Consider the following 17109-nt stretch of genomic DNA (forward strand, 5'->3'; position numbering starts at 1 on the left):
CTCCAGGCAACTCTATCAACAGCCTCACCTTCTAACACAAAGACCAGCAGAAACAGGCTATGAAGAAAAAGGAAAATGCCCAGGAACACCAAGTCCAGTTAGTAAGTCCCAAGGAAGAGAGCAGTGTCATACAACTAACTCGATTAGCTGGAATTAGTTGCATCTCAGGGCCGAGAGAGCAGGCTGGTCAAATCCACAAGGTGCCAGGTCACTGGGAAGAACCCAAAATGGTTTGGACCACTGCAGTTCTTTCCCCAAGCAAACTGTCAATAATGTAATTTTCCTGACAACTACTTTCTACCACAGGTTGCATGGGGAGACGGAAGGAAGACAAAGACATAGCGGATAGGCTCGGTGGCACTGAGAGGGCATGGCCCTGACCCTCGGGGAACACATGATCCCACAAGGAGCCTCCCTTTTGTGTATCTGGTGCACCCCTGAACGTGTGGCCCACACGCCCCCTTTGGCAGCAGCAACAAAGGGACTGCCCCTTCCTCTGGGAATCCCTCCCTGGCTTCCCAGTTTGGGTGCCACTCCCATGGGCACCTTCGTTCAATAATAAGTATTTGTTGAGTACCTTCATGGAGCTTATACTCTAAGGTGAAAAAGACAATACATAGATTAAAATGTTCATAAAGTTGTGATACGTGCTCTGAAGTTCAACAAGGGAAAGAGATAGGAAGAGGGGAGGGAGGCACTATTTTAGGTTCTCTGAATAGGTGAAATTCAAGAAGAGATGTGAATGAGGTGAGGGAGTGGACCTTGCTGCCATCTTGGGGAAGGGAGTCCAGATGGAGGAAACAGCCAGTGCAAAGGCCCTGAGGTGGGAGAGTTCCGGGCATGCTCAGAAATGTGGTCACTGGGGCTGGGCAGAATGAGGGAAGGGGGTGAACAGTTGATGGGGCTGGGGAAACAGGTGAGGCCAGGTGGAGGCCACAACAAAAAGGACTTCGGATCTTACTGTGTCAAAGGAAGCCACTGAGGGGGGAGATCATCAGAGAAGTGACATGATTTATTTTCAAGGTCACTCTGGCTCCTGTGTCAACACTAAACTATAGGAGGCAAGGGAGAAAGCAGAGGCGCCAGTTAGGAGGCTGACGCACCAGGGCCACTGAGAAACGCTGATGACTTGGGCCAAGGAAGTGGGGGAGGTGACAGCAATAGCAGATTCTGGACCTGTTTCTAGGATTGAATCAAAAGGGCTTGCTAAGGACTAGATACGTGACACGCGAGAAAAACAGGAGTCAAGAAATGACTCCGAGGCTGCTAGCTGGAGCCACTGGGTGCGTGGTGGGTGCCATTAACCGAGACAGGAGAGGAGCAGGTTTGGGGATGGGTCGGGGGGTAACTGGGATCTGGGACACGCTGCCTGGCATTTGGTGTCTGTCGGGACACCAACGGAAACCAGACTGCACATTCACATTGTGGACCTTCAACAAACATCCATGAGACAGACAGACGCTAGGTGCTGGGGACACAGCAGTGAAGAGGAGAGTCCCTGGCTGCCGAGAGCTTAAAGGCTCCTGGGCCTGAGAGACGAGGAAACTAGCAAGTCCGCACGGTAAGTGGTAGGTCAGAAGAAAGCACAGCAAGAGGTCCCTAGATTGGGGGTGGGGGTGAATTCCTTGGTGAGAATGCCTGGCAGTTAAAACGTCAGCGTCCACAGTGGCACCAGAGCCAGAGGAAGCCATGCTCAACTGGGGGGACTGCAAGTCTCTTGAGAGCTGAAGCTCAGAGGGGGGAAGCTCAGAGGGTAAAGCTCAAGGACCAGACAGGACCAGCTTGTGCAAGGCTGGACATCACTCTCTTTTCCCAGGCTGCTTTGCAACTCCTTTCTTCTCCTTCTGGTCCTGGCTCAACCGTCACCTCCTCAGTGAGGCCCACCCTGATTAAACTGCAACCCACTCACCCCCCACCCGATGCCCCATAACCCCTCCCCACCAGGAATGTTTTTCCCCATAGCACATGACGACGTGCCCTGACGTGTGTTCAGATGCTCCCCCAGCTAGAAGGTAGGTCCTCCAGGGCGGTGCTCACACTCTACTGTCCTGCCCACACCTGCCCAACCCACACACCTGGGGGCACCATTCCTTCCAGCCTCCTCCTCACCTGGCACCCCTCAGCTCCCCAGAATAGTGGCCCCAAAGATGTCTGAGCCCTAAATCCTCGGATGTAGCGAATACGTTATTTTCCATGGCGAAGGGGAATTGGGACTGTAGAAGGAATTAAGGTTGCTAGTCAGCTGACTTCAGGGAGACTATCTCAGATTAGCCAGGTGGGCCCAGAGTAATCACAAAGGTCCTTGGATGTGAAAGAGGCAGGCAGAACCCAGAGTCAGAAGGATGCAGTAAGCGGGAAGCGTTTAGAAACTAGGAAAGGCGGGAAAACATTCTCCCTTAGAGCCTGCAGAAGCCCCGCAGGCCTGCCGACACCTCAATTTTAACCCATTTTGGACTTCTGACCTCCAGAGCTGTAAGGTAATAAATTTGTGTCGTTTTAAGCCACCAAGTTTGTGGTAAGTGGCTACAGCAGCCAACAGGAAGTGAATACAAAACAAAACATAAAACAGAGGCCCACCTACTCGGTATTTGTGTTCCTGTCACATTATGAAATATGGGTAAGAATATATCTTCCTGCGAGTGTTTCTGTGAGGAGCCAGCGGATGCTAGTCACACACACGCTTCGCACGGTGCCCGGCACGGGGTCTCGCTAACTGGCAGCCGTGGGGATGATGTCTGTTGTGGCCGTAGCGCAGGAGGCTTCCTCCGTTTTCTGCTGTGTGTTCTGTGGCTGCCCCAGGACTCACGGGGACCCAGCTGGTTCCAAATTTGGGAAGTCGCCCACCAGGCGCCCACCTGGTGCACCGCATCCTCCTTCGGGGATGGGAGTCCTCCAAACTTGGCAGACACCCCAAGGGACAGTTCTGTCTGCCAGGGCCCAGGAGCTGACCTCACACACCGGGCCCACGAGGGGGGTCCTAGAAACCACCCAGAAGCCTGGATCAGGGTGCTCGGTCCTCCTTACGCCTGTCCTTTGTTTCCACTCAGAGATCATAGTCAACCGGGAGAACTTGGCCAGACAGCCCCTTTGTTGGTCTCAAGTTCCCCATCTGTAGAATGGGAAGCTTGGAGCGAACGGTGTGCAAGCCTCCTTCAAAATCTTACCCCCTGACATCTCACTGAATAGCGTTTATAAATGGCAAACAAACACATCGAAGACAACTGACATCATCAGCCATTAGGGAAATGCCACTGTGAGATCCCACTGCACACCAGTGTAGACTGAGTATCATTTTTAAATGTCTTACCCCCGCTTACAAAAGCAGAATCTACTAAATTGTTGCGGATGACAGGGAGCTGAACAAGAAAAAAGGCTTCCTTATAGAGCCAGTAAGCTGAGTGTTAAAACAACATTACCGACAGTTTTAAAAAATAACCACAATGAAATTCCCACATCCCTCCATGCAGTGCTCTGTAATTCATTCTTGTTCCACTGGATCTTGGATTAGCAGTCTGCTTTCATGAAGCCATCTGCTTCTGGACCAAAAAGAGTCCTGGAAATCCTGACTCGATCCACGTTTATAGTCTGAGAGCTGCTTAACTGACGTCAGCTCAGAAGCCTGCACCCAAGAGTCTTTTCTTTATATAAAGTATGAACGGTTTGAAGCACCTGGTACAGTCTTTATCACAAGGCTCTAAGACTGTCCTTTTAAATTGATGACACACGCCGCACCCTGCAGCTTAGAGCAGAGCCTTCAGGCACACACCAGACTAAACGAAAACATCTCTAAGATGACACAGACTTCATGGCTGTGGTTAATTGATTACTCTAACCAATAAGATCAAAATGGAGGAGAGTAAACTTCTCTCTCAGGCTATCGTACGGAATGATTCCATGAGACTTTAGGTGAGGCTTTCCCGAGGGTAAAAATATATGGGCAGTGAGGCCCTGACAAATCACGAGGAGCTTCCATAAACCACACGATTTCTAAACTACTTACATTAACATTTCATCTGTATAAGCATAACCTCAGGAAGGCCAAAAACGTTCTCTGATCTGACAAGTCTTCTTGTGCAAATCTTGTAAGAGTAACACATCAAACAAACCTAATTCTTTCTGGCACTCTCTTTTGATAAGATGCAAAAACAAATCTTTGTGATTTTCCAGGGCTCCTCTGAGAAATCTCAAAGAACATAGTAGGTGTAAAAGATATCTTGAAAGTTTTCTCTTTTTTTCTATATTTATTAAATTATTTGAAAAGGGAGAATCTAAAGAGTTACCAGAAGGGATATAGACACTTGATTAATATATGATCATGGGTGCCTGAGAATTTAATCCTTGGTTACCCACTTAATTAACAACATTTAAAAGTAAACAGACCCGGGCTTCCCTGGTGGCGCAGTGGTTGAGAGTCTGCCTGCTGATGCAGGGGACACGGGTTCGTGCCCCGGTCTGGGAGGATCCCACATGCCGCAGAGCTGCTGGGCCCGTGAGCCATGGCCGCTGAGGCTGCGCGTCCGGAGCCTGTGCTCCACAGCGGGAGAGGCCACAGCAGTGAGAGGCCCGCGTACCGCAAAAAAAAATAAATAAATAAATAAAATAAAAGTAAACAGACCCAAGAGTATTGAAGGCATACATCCACATAAAAATTTGCACACAAATGTTCACAGCAGCATTGTTCATAATAGCCAAAAAGTGGAAACAAACCAAATGCCCATCAACTGATGAATGGATAAATAAAATGTGGTGCATCCATACACTGGAATATTAACCACTCATAAAACGGAGCGAAGTACTGATACATGCTACAACACGGATGAACCCAAAAACATCATACTAAGAAGTTACACAAAAAAGGCCCCATACTGTGCAATTCTATTCACATGAAATGTCCAGAACAGACAAATCCATTGAGACCAAAAGTAGACTAATGGTTGTCAGGGGCTGGGGCAGTGGTTCGGGGGCTGGGGTGGCGGGGTGCGGTATTGAGGAGTGACTGCTAATGCGGACGGGGTTGCATTCTGAAAATGTTCTGGAGGGACTTCCCTGGAGGTCCAGTGGTTAAGACTTCGCCTTCCAGTGCAGGGGGTGCAGGTTGGATCCCTGGTCAGGGAGCTAAGATCGCACATGCCTCGTGGCCAAAAAACCAAAACAAAACAGGAGCAATATTGTAACAAATTCTATAAAGACTTTTTTTTTTTTTTGCGGTACGCGGGCCTCTCACTGTTGTGGCCTCTCCCATTGCGGAGCACAGGCTCCGGACGTGCAGGCTCAGCAGCCATGGGTCACGGGCCCAGCCGCTCCACAGCATGTGGGATCTTCCCGGACCGGGGCACGAACCCTTGTCCCCTGAATCGACGGGCGGACTCTCAACCACTGCACCACCAGGGAAGCCCTATAAAGACTTTTTAAAAAATGGTCCACATCGAAAAAAGTCTTTAAAAAAAAAAAAAGAAAATGTTCTGGAATTAGGCAGAATTAGATAGTGGTGATAGTGGTGACGGTCGCACAACCTAATGACATACTAAAACCCACTGACCTATACTCTCTACAAAGGTGAATAATACCTTAACTTTCTTTTAAAATGCCTATGCAGGCATTGATTGTGAAAAAATTAAGTAAAATAAACAGAATTATACACATAGCTTGTTCGTAAGTGAGGAGTTTCTATTTTTTGTGGTGTAAAATGGTCTATTCTAGGACACAGCGAATTCAAAGTAAAGCACCAAAAAGTTTTCTGGTGGGATACAGAATCTCTGCTATCGAGAATAACCTTCTGTATTGTAGGCAATGGTATTAATCAGTGAACCAAGGAGGCAAGCCCACCCAACCTGAGCGAACTTTGCTAAAACAGAATATATTTCACCCTTTCTTTTCAGACAAAGGTATTATAAAGTAATACAAATGAAATTCACTTTCACTTTCCAGACCTTGTCCTTCACGGTGCCCTTTCACTTTCTGGAACAGACTGATACTTTACTGTAGGACAGAGAGTCTGCGGGGTCAAAACTATTTTCATAATAATGATAAAATGTTATTTATGTTAACATACAATGTGTTCATCATTGCTATTTTCAAATGACTCAATAAATAAGTAATTTTTTTAATGTCTCCATTCTGATTTCAAATGCAGTAAGTAGTATTGAGAGTTTTAACCCACATAAACAAAAGCTCTCTGGGTAATCTCAAATGAGTTTTAAGAATGTAGAGGGGAAAACCACATCCAAAAACAGTGTTGAGTGCGAAAGGAAACAGATTAAGAAATGGCGTAACAATACCACCTATGCGAATTAAAAGTACTTACAAGACAGCATCGATGCTCTGTTAGAGCATTAAGACAACCAAAACACATCCACTGAGTGTTCCAGAAGGGTGGCCTACGGTGGGAGAGGGAGGCATGGGAGTGGGAAACCTCATTCAGAGGGCCTGAAACAAGGCAGGGGCCTTGCACAGACAATAAACTGCCACAAACCGAGAAGGGCGCTGAAATTCACCCTAGGCCCCAGAGGCTCCCATGTCCCCTCCCACAGGAAGCTGCAGCTGCCCAGGACACAGCTGACACCACACAGAGACCCTGTCCTGGCTCCTAGCATCGTCATCTTCCCGGAGGGGCCTCATCCTGGAGGATTTTCTCCAGCACATCCACACATGGAGAGGAGCAAGGGAGAGCTGGCCTTGGAGGGAGGAGCCCCCAGGGGAGGGAAGGCAGGTAGGACTGGGTAGATACCAGAGAGGCAATGCAAGCATATTTATCATGTACAGACCACCTACATGGACCAAAGGGGTTGTTCAGTTGCAGGGATAAGGGTGGGAGTGCTGGCCGGGTGGGAAGCCTGTACCTAACACGGAAATAGGCAGGAAGTGACAAAAGTGGCTGGAGGGACCAACCACGCTGTCTGTCATCCTGTTAAGTGGATGTTTTTAAAAGGTGCACGAGTTGGAGCGCCACAGTGCCTGCGGTGAGGGGTGGCAGAGGAAAAAGGAACCCAGGAGAGACACACAGAATCCAGACTGGAGGGCCAGAAGCTGAGAGAGGAAACTTCTTCAAAAGGTGCAGAGCGATCCATGGGGTCAGTGCCACCAGCTCACATCCCATGGATATGTCCCAAAGGGCATGTGCTCCATCACATCAAACCAACCATGGAAATAGCAGTGATCAACGCCGGAGGACCTGCTGGTTTCCGCTTAACCAGTGCCCTGGCCGACAACGGGGACCTGGCTGCTTGTCAAAGAAACAGATTTCACTGTCATTCAGCTTGGTTACGAAGTTTGTCATTGTTTGATGACTACTGTTTGGAGCATTAACCACAGGCTATGAGCTACACGCACGCTGGGGTTTATATAATGAAGAACCACAACAGACCTGCCCGGATAAGGCTCCCGGTCGAGGGGATGGCCAACACTTCCAGCAGACAAATAATCACAGGGGTGTTCTTGCCTTTTTGAGTCCCATACAAAATGCCTAACCTCTCATCCTATTCATCCCGTTGATTTTAAGGCGGCCCCTCTCCCTGTCCCTCTGTGCCCACCCTCCACTCTCTCTCCGCAGTCCCAGGCTCTCTGCACAACTCTTTCTCCAGTGACCTGTCCCCTCTTCTTCCCTCACTGCCCTCAGTAATATTCCAGGGACGCGCTGTGGTCTGTAACTGCCCCTCTTCAGGACCAACCAGGTAAATGATCTGTAGGGCTCAGTGCTAAAAAGAAAATGCGGGGCCTCCTTCTTCAAAAAAGTATGAAGAATTTCAAGGCAACGACAGCAGAGCATCACACCAAGCGTGGGGTCCCGTGTGGCCGCTCAGGTTGCACACTCCAAAAGCCAGCCCCTGCCCCCGGGACACGGAGACATAAACGAGCTCATCGACCACCAGCCTGGGGCAGAACAAGACAGAGGCCCACCTGCGCAGCCCAGTCTGTGACCCATCAGCTTGTCATGAGCAGGGGATGGGCTCTCATCGCTAACGGCCCCCAACGGGGCCCAGAATCTCATCAACTCCCCGTAAAAGGGATCACTAACACTTGTTAGAGCAGAAATTGCAAATGGAGCTCAACGGTTAACGAAAAGCAAGGATCCTGAATGTTAATTTTAATAAACCAAAGTGAAGCTGTGAAGAGTCCTCTGTGACCACAAAACTACGCTCTGAATCACAAAAGCCTGCATAGCAGGCCCCGGCTTTGGGGCAGGTATGGACAGGGCAGCACGTCCCCCAGGGACATGTCAGCAAACAGAGAGATGACACTGAAGGGGCTCCAGCGGTCCCCAGAGCCGCAGCCTAGAGGAGGATGGCTCATCTCACCCCAAAGGTGGCCTTTCTAAGTCCTGAAGGAAGACGGCTGCTGCTCAGGACTCCCCTTTCTTGGCCTCTGGTTTCATGAGAATCACTGGAGTCAGGAGGCACTCCTCTGAAGTAGGTTATCGCATCAAAGACTAAGCAGCTGAAACCACAGCCGGATTAACTGGCGAGGAGCTGAAGAGCCCCAGGCAGAAGTATACAGGGGAAAAGAAATGGACCCAAAAAGGCAGGGAGGCCACAAGACCCGGAGAGTTACCACCTGCAGAGCATCCCTCAACTGAGAGACTGCAGTTGGCGGGTAAAAACCCCAACTTCCTGGTGCCATTTCCCATGGCTCACAACCCACCCCCTGCCCTGTTCCCCCACCCCAGCATCCAATGCACCCCAAGTCAGAAGGTAGTTGAATCCCAGGATGAGAAAATCCGAAGTCTGATGAGTCCCATCGTGACAAATACGATCCCAAGACAAAATACTGCCCACAAGGGTTTGGAAGAGGCAGCCTCCTGCCCATCCAGATGGAGAGAGGAGGCATCGCTGCGCCACAGCAGAGAGACAAGGAAGGTGCGCAGCCCACGCTCTGCCGAAAAAGCAAGAGGAGCATCACATGGGCCTTCAGAAGGCCACCGGCAGCAAGTCATGGCTCTACAACACAAGCAAATCGGGAAGAAAGGGAATGGTTTGAAAAAGATGCAGCCTTCCAATCCCAGACGAGATATGTGTCCAGCAGGCAAGTGTTGGAAGAGGAAGGGGAACAGTGAAGGGGGCAAGTGTTCCCTGCATCTGGCCAATGCTCCCCTGGAAAATGAAGGCAAAACCACGCAGGCCTTAATGAAGGCCGTCAGCCACGAGTCTGTGCTGGTGCACAGACAGCCAATCAGAGTGGAGAAACAGCAGAAGCGGCTTGAGGAAGTGAAAAGGAAAAAGCAGAAAATCCAAGACCTGGAGAAAAAATTAGAAAAACAAGAAAAGGTCCTCTAAAATGTACAACTGCCTTCTTAAACAGGAAAGCCACAAACTCGTGTTCTGGGAACAGGATGTTAAAAGAGCTCTTGCCACAGAGAAGGTGGGAATTGCCAACTTGAGACACGTTTTAGGACAAGCACTCCAAGAAACAGAGAGACTCTTCAACAAGCCCTGTCTCTTGAAACAGCTCCAAGAAGTAAGCCGTCCACCAGAAACTTCCTGGAAGATGCCCTCAACGACCAGAGAGTTCCTCTGGCCCAGCCACCAAAACAGGCGAAGTCTTGCTCCCAGTATCAATAATAGGCCAACCTGTGGGGCCTTTCTCTTCCTGCTGAAGGAGCCCGGCCCAGACCGGAAGCCCTGACAACCATTCCCAGGGGTCACCTGAGCCCTCCAGTGCGGTGCCTGCCTCCTGGCTGGTTCAGTGGAGTCCCACCAACAGATGCGAGAAACCCTTCTCTTCTAGAGAGATGGATGTCACAGGCCACGTGTCATTTCCACAATCTCCATGATCACAGAGACAAAGATGCCCGCCCCCCGGGAAGACCTCCTGTGCCCCCTGCATCCTTCCACCTATGGTTCGCCTTAGACCTACTGAGAAAATACAAACTGTGCTCCCCTCCCCCGCCTGCCCAGTAAGAACAATCTGAGGTTTGCGTTTTAAACAACCGTCTGACCACTGTGAAGGCCACTGGCTAAACTGCCTCTTCCCACCACCAACAATGAGTCAGCCTACAAGCCCCTCCTCATCCCTCACTGGAGGAGTTCAGCCTGGACTTGGGTCCGGGCCTGCAGAGGAAGCCCCTACACCTTGTCCTGGGCTCCTCTGAGGTCTCTCCTGACCACATATCTGTGCTTTGCTGAAACCTTTCACTTCTGCAAATACGTGGAGAAGAGCCACTGTGTCACAGCATCAAAGGAGAACCAACTTGATTCCCACAAACACAGCCAAGCCAGGGCCAACTCAATCATCATCTTCCTCAGCAATCCTCCCTGGCTCTTCCCAGTGAGAATTCGAAGACTGTGGCCCCACCTGTGGAGACTGGACATACTCCAGCATCGGCTCTGCTGTCTAATAGCAAATGAGAGGCTTCCACACTCTTATGACAATTCATACCACAATCCTTGGTGCAGTGTGACCAGCTTGAAGAGGTGCTATTTGCAATTAACTGCAAGCCTGACAGCCCCAGCTCCATGGCTACCACACTTACATGGAAAACCAGAATCTCTGAACCCACACATTGATGATGACCTGCAACATCGACTTGGTCTATATCACGCAGCCCTCAACATCCTAGCGGCACCGTTTAGAGACTCCCCTGATAACGGCCACATTCGCGCTGCAGAGAACCACCGCCATGCTTTAAAGCAGCCAGCAACGTTGCCAGGGTGCACACACCTTACCAACTCCAGATGCCTCTGCGTACATTACATGTATCGTGGCAAAGCCGTGGTGTCACAAGGCACTAGATGGAATCTTCATCACCGAGCTCACAGGGCCAGCTGGGCAGATGACCGTCCAGGTCCACAAAATGGGAACGGGGACTCAAATGGCCACACTCAACGCTACAGACACGTACCTCCCACAGCCCAACTTCACGCTGATGCTGACGCCTGGGGTCTTTGCCAAGATCCCCAAATCCCACAGAGCGCAGGGGCGACTCAAGGCAAAAGCCAGCACTCAGTTCCCTCACCCAGAGGTGCTCCTTGTTGCACCCACAGCATTTCCAAAGCTTGCTTCTGCTGCCTGGTACCGGGCATCACAGTCCCAACAATGAGGGAATCTCTGGCTGGTAGACCCACAACTGAATGACTGCCCGAAGCAGGCCACATGAGCATTCAGAGGAAAAGCTTCCAAAGTCTGGAGGAACATTCCTCACTCCTGAGCAGCAACACATCCTCGAGTCGTTTGGGATTCCTGGGGAGCTGTCAGAGCAGGTATACCAGGAGTTAAGCAGGGAAAGGAGAGGCGAGCCTGATTCGGCTATGGAGGATGAGTCATCATTTAAAAAAAAAAAAAAAAAAAGACCCCAAACCCTCATTGCCTCCAGGATGCCCTGGTCTGAGGGCACAGCAAGTGCAGTGCTTGTACACCACCTCCTAAACAGTGGGGACCTCAAATGCTTCCAATTCTTCTGCCACATCCGTTCCCTGCTGGGCCTTCTCCTTAAAACCCTTCTCTGGTCTCCCCCCTGAATGAGCAACTACCACTGCTGAAGTTTGTGATTTAAAAAACAAAAACGTATTCACCACACAAGAAGATTACCTCAAGACCTTGTTCGCCACATAACTGTTTAATTTTAATAGCAGCTCAGGTGTCAATTAACAGTAAAGGGCTGAGTGACTTACAGCACTGCGTGTAATGCTCTAAAAATCTTTGGGTTTGGGGCTTCCCTGGTGGCGCAGTGGTTGAGAGTCCGCCTGCCAATGCAGGGGACACGGGTTCGTGCCCCGGTCCGGGAAGACCCCACATGCCGCGGAGTGGCTGGGCCCGTGAGCCATGGCCGCTGAGCCTGCGCGTCCGGAGCCTGTGCTACGCAATGGGAGAGGCCACAACAGTGAGAGGCCCGCGTACCGCAAAAAAAAAAAAAAATCTTTGGGTTTGAGTGAAAAGAAACACAATAAAAACCGAGTTCCAGCCGATCCAGCTGCCCAACCAGCTTTAGGAACCAGTAATTCATATCTGAAAGGGCCGGGGTTTGAAAAGTCTGTGTCCGTCAACTTTGAAAAAACGTCTTGCCGGGGCTTCGTGGGAACCTCCAGGTGGGGCACAGAAGTAGGCAGAGACCACCGGGGTTCCGAAAAGTAATCTCGCTAAACTCAACACAGCACCTAACAGCCGCTTTCTGAGGGCTCACCCCACAGGGACCGCCGCAAAGCAGTAGTTCTCAACCAGAGACGGTTTTGTCCCCAACTCCCCTCCCCGAGGACATCTGGCAATGTCTGGAAACGTTTTTGATTGTCACAAATCGGAAGGGATGCTCCTGGCATCTCATGGCGAGGGCTGGGGACGCTGCTAATCATCCTACGATGCACAGGGCAGCACCCCCCACCCCAACCATGACAAAGAACGATCCAGCCCCAGGTGTCAGTACTGCTGAGGCTGAGAAGTGCCAGTCCTAAAGTCACGCGAACCCCCCTAGGCATCCGCTCTCTTGAGTCCCTCTGAGCACCTCACTCAGTAGGCCCTGTCCCTGGTGGCGGGGGCGGGGTTTATACACACAGACACAAAGGTTCGCAGCCTTGAAGGGGCGGTGGAAGGGTGCCAGCGATGCCTGATGCCCACTCATGAACTCTCCCCCACACCCCGCCCCGCAATGCCAGGCACCCAGGGATGCTGAGTTCAAGTACTCTTTTTAGAGAGTCTTCCAAATTTTTAAAAATCCTTCTAAGTAAAAGAAACCCCGCTCAAAAGAACCTTCAGCACTTATTACCTCATTTAAACTTCACAGCCATCCAGTCGGGTCGGGACTCAGGATCACCAAGCGACAGAGGAGGAGACTGGGGTACACAACGAGGTTTAGGTAACTTTTCCAAGGTGAAACAGCCCTTGAGTGGCAGAGCCGCAGGCCCGGGCCCTCCGGGTTCCGAGGCCACCGTGGAACTGCGCGGTGGGGTCCCAGCCGACGGGGGAGGGGGGCGTTCCGATCCCAGCCCTGCTTCCATCCGGCTCGCACCTCCTCCGCAGCCGCTGCCCTTCCCTGGCTGGGAGGTGAAGGCATCCGAGGCGCCGGGCCGGCCCTCTGTCACGGCCCTCACCAGGGAGGGCAGCTCTCGGGGTCAGAGGCAGGGCCTGGGCCGTGAAGCGTACACGTAGCGTGGGGCAGGGGCAGCTCCTCCCACGGGCCGCCGCGGCTGCGCAGAGAGGACCCTGCCCCGCCTCTCGCGCCGCGCGGGTTCTCGCAGATGCCAGTATGGCGGGCCAGCTCCCGTTCCTGCGCAACCACGCTCACGTGCGAACGTGGCCAGCAGCACCTGTAGGAGCTACTGGTTCATGGAGCAAGTCACTTCCAAGGCCCATCACCTGTGCATTTAGGGTCCCCCAAACTTGCCCGCTCACAGCATCCGCCAGGAGCCTCTCTGTGCCCCTCCAGCAGCCAGCCAATACCTAGAAATCAAGGAGCAATGACGAGTCCCTGAGGTTTCCTTATTTTTTCCTCCATTGAACCGCTCCTCGGTTCCCTCAGTCTGTCTCTGCTTTTGTTTCACAGCAAGAGGCTGCTTGTGGACGAGGCGGGCCAGCGGTCCTGCAGGGACCAACCTCACTCTCCTCCTCTGGCTGAGACTGATGCCGGACTTGGACATTCATGCCCCAGGGCTCGTCCCGTGTCTTCATTTCCTGGTGGTCACACTTTAGTCTGATCCACAGGTTCCTGTTGAAAACCACCCAGCAGGGCACCTTTGCATCCAGAGGCCTGTGACAATGAAGAGACAGCATTCAGGCAAACTATATTCCGAGGCACATTTTTTTCTTCTACTTTGCAAATACACATACTCAAATCTAAAATTTTTGTTTCAGAAAACAACAGCCAACCAGATTCTACAGATGTTACCCCTTTGCCGTATGAGCACCAGACCAGTTTTTTAAATGAGTAAACATTACTCTAAAGCTAAGCTCCCCCACCGACCACTACCCAGCTATTCCTTTCAGTCACCCACTCCCCCTCTGGGACAAGCACTATATAACCAGAGCATCCCTTCTCTGGATATTTCTTACTGGTATGGGACACTAGTGTAGCCAGAAATCAACATGTCATACCTGCCCGGTGGGTTCTGACAACTTACAGAAAAGGTAGCATATTGCCCACGTCTGGACCCTATTTAGGCTCGTTCTAAAACAGTCCCAGCACCTTTTCCTGACTGGATGTCAGATCCCTGTAGCTGGGCAAGGGTGGCTTTTTCCATCCTAGGCTGGAAGGGATGAACCCTGCCATCTGATGGAGGAGAAACAGGCCCAGAGAGGGGAAGTGAATGTGTCAAGATCACAAAGTCAGCGGTGAGGTAGGGACTAGACCTGCGCTCTTGGCCTGGGCCAGAGTGCATTCCTGAGCTGGTGACATCATCAGAACCTTCTTCCTCCTCATCCCACACAGAGCAGGCTATGTGGACGGGACTCCTCCTTCCCCACTGCACTCGGTCTGGAGAGGAGCCAGCCAGCTGCAGACAGCCATGCCGGGAGGCTCTGAGCTGCTGCAGTCCGCTTGTGGGCATCCTGCCACTGGGGTCAGCAATTCTGGTCAAGAGGGAGAGGCCTAGGGCACCAGAGCTAGGAATCTAGGTGAAGCCACAGCGCCCCCTGTGGCTAACTGCTAAGTAACCCAAACCTTAGGTCTACCTGTCAGATTTCTTGTGGTGCCCACCCAGGAAAGCTGAGGGCTGGGTTCAGAGCAAACCCCTCCTGGGGAGATTTTCCTTTTGCTCTGCATCACCCCTGGGGGAACCCTCAAGATCCCAGTCGATAAGAAAATCATGTCCACCGTGTACAAGACCCTTTGTCTCTCTGACTGCTGCCCTGAATGTGTCCACCCAGCATCATCTATTGATGGCTTTATGCGGGCCAGCCACTGGGTCCAGTACTTTGGGGATGGAAATGACAAGACACTCTTCCACCCACCATGGAATTTCTTGAGTGAGGCAGACAACCAAGGAAACATAGTGAGACAAAGATTTGATGGAGTGCAGTGGGCTGGGGGAGTAGAAAGGAGGATAAAGTACCAGGGAAATGGATCGGAGGGGCTCTAAAGGCAGACAAGGTGTTTGAGCTGAGCTTTGAGGAGGAAACACAGGAAGACAGATATGGAGAGAGGGGAAGGCATTTGTGGGGGATGGAACATACACAGCCAATACCCTTCCTCACTTGTCCCTTGTCCCAGCTGCTTCCTATTCCTCCCTCCCCTCCTAATTCACCATGGGTCACAGTGGCTGTCCAGCTAGAGAAGCCACCCACCTTTCCTGGCTGCAGCTCCCCTCTCTGACAAGGTCCGTGTCTGAATGGATTCCTGTGACTCTCCCAGCCCTCACACTTTGACCCTGCCAAGGAGCACTTGGTTTCCTGAATCCTGCACAAGCCTATCCACAATCTGGACACTTGAGAATTCAATACGTGGGAAGTATTTCTTATGCAGGGGATTCAGCAAAGTTGAAACCATCCTTTGTCTCTAAGAAAGAGGATTCATCCCAGGAAAGGAGAAAAGGGGCAAAGGTGTCGTGCCGAGAGAAGTTTCTCTGCACATTCTCTGCAGGCCATTATGGCGGTTATACACCCTCGCTCATGGCAGAGTGGGTCCTGAAGGTGCAGGGAAACCCATTCACCCTGGACAGCAGCATTATCCTGATACTCCTGTCTCCTTTGGAAGAAATCATCTTGAGCTAGAAATCTGTGCTGCCACCAGGGGGCAGCAGAAGACCAAAGCTTTACCTGAAAACAGCTAACTTGTTAAATTCTCTGCCCAGGAGGTAGAGCAGCCGTTCCTAACCTTGGCTGCAAATCAGATTCACCTGGGGAGATTTAACCAACACTGACGCCAGGTTCCCACCCCCAGAAATTCTGATTTAACTGGCCCGGGGTGCAAGCCAGCATCACACTTTTTGGTCTCCCCACAAGAACTTTAATTTTGTTTAACAGGGAAAGTATAGCCGAGGAGAAGCAGCAACCTCTGAGACCATTCTACATTTCAGCCAGGGTGAGAACCACGGGGCTAGATAGACCACTGTAACTCAAAGCATGGTTCACAGACTACCAGCATCAACATCACCTGGGAGCTTGTTAGAAATGCAAAAATCTCAGGACCCACCCCAAACCTATTGAATCAGAATCTGCATTTCAACCAGATCTCCAGGGGATTTGTTTGCGTATTAAGATTTGAGGAATGCTGGTCTTAGTAACCAGAAGGGCCCTTGGGGAGATCCTAGTCCTACACCAAACCTGGTTTACAGATGTAGAGGTTGAAGCCAGACGGAAGAGTCCATCTGCTCAGACATTGGCGATGCGTTGGGTGGGATGGCACAGACCTCAAAACCCTGACTCCTGGTCCAGTACTCTTTCTCCCACAGCACCCAGAGCTGGGCCTGGGCACCAAATGGCCATAAACAGTGGCGCGAGTTTGGTGAGGTTTTGGAACTTCCCCATAGCTCTCAGCATGCGGACTGTGGGCATCCCAGAGATGGCTAAGTTACCATCCCAGCTCGAGGCGCTTCCATCCTCATATGTAACTCAAAACACACACACGATATCAGCCAAGCATAACCTCTCACCTTGAGTCACGCTGTGGGACCATCTCTAAATCTAGGAAGAAAGAGAAGGGAAGAAGATCAGTGTGGACGGATGTGTGGCCAGGGAAGGTTTCCTGCAGGCTGGACTTGTGAGAGGGGGTGGGTGAGATTTCAGTGGCCGGTGGAGGCAGAGGCAGCCTTTCAGGCCAAAAGACCAAGATGAATGAAGGGTATTAATAAGGCAGGAAGGGGATCAGTGTGACCAGGGCACCAGGTAAGGATTGGGCAGCAGTGAGAAACAAAGCTGGGTTGGGGGAGTGGCTCAGAACACAGACAAGGCCCTGAAAGCAGACAGAGGACTGCGGGGTAGAGCTGATTCAGTTCCTGGGCTGGAGGCCACAGTGAGCCATAGAAGGCATTGAAGCCAGGGTGGAGTCTGGTCCTTGGACAGGCCTTCTGGGGTTTATCGGACATGGTACAGTGGAGGAAGGGGCTACAGGAACCCTCATCCTGGGAGCTCACTGAGGGTACGGCTAGAGGCTCGTTCATCTCAAGGTCACCAGCATTTGGTAGAGCCTTGGCCTTGGCAGGTCTCCTCCAGCTGACCATACGCATGGGAGGCCAGCCTTCAACCCAAGGGCCA

The 17109-nt window shown here is 51.4% G+C and overlaps 1 long non-coding RNA gene across 1 annotated transcript in view; it reads right to left on the reverse strand.

Moving 5' to 3' along the window:
• The window catches only part of LOC307178823, a 96987-nt gene extending 80446 nt beyond the window's left edge, over nt 1-16541 (reverse strand). The window contains exons 1-2 of the long non-coding RNA XR_013825284.1: nt 16509-16541; nt 12689-13669 (exon numbers count right to left, since the gene is read on the reverse strand). This is a non-coding gene — a long non-coding RNA (uncharacterized lncRNA). The remainder of the gene's footprint in view (nt 1-12688; nt 13670-16508) is intronic.
• Nucleotides 16542-17109: the final 568 nt, after the last annotated feature.

The sequence above is a fragment of the Stenella coeruleoalba genome (genome assembly GCF_951394435.1).
Source record: "Stenella coeruleoalba genome assembly, chromosome: 20".
NCBI classification, from domain to species: Eukaryota; Metazoa; Chordata; class Mammalia; order Artiodactyla; family Delphinidae; genus Stenella; species Stenella coeruleoalba.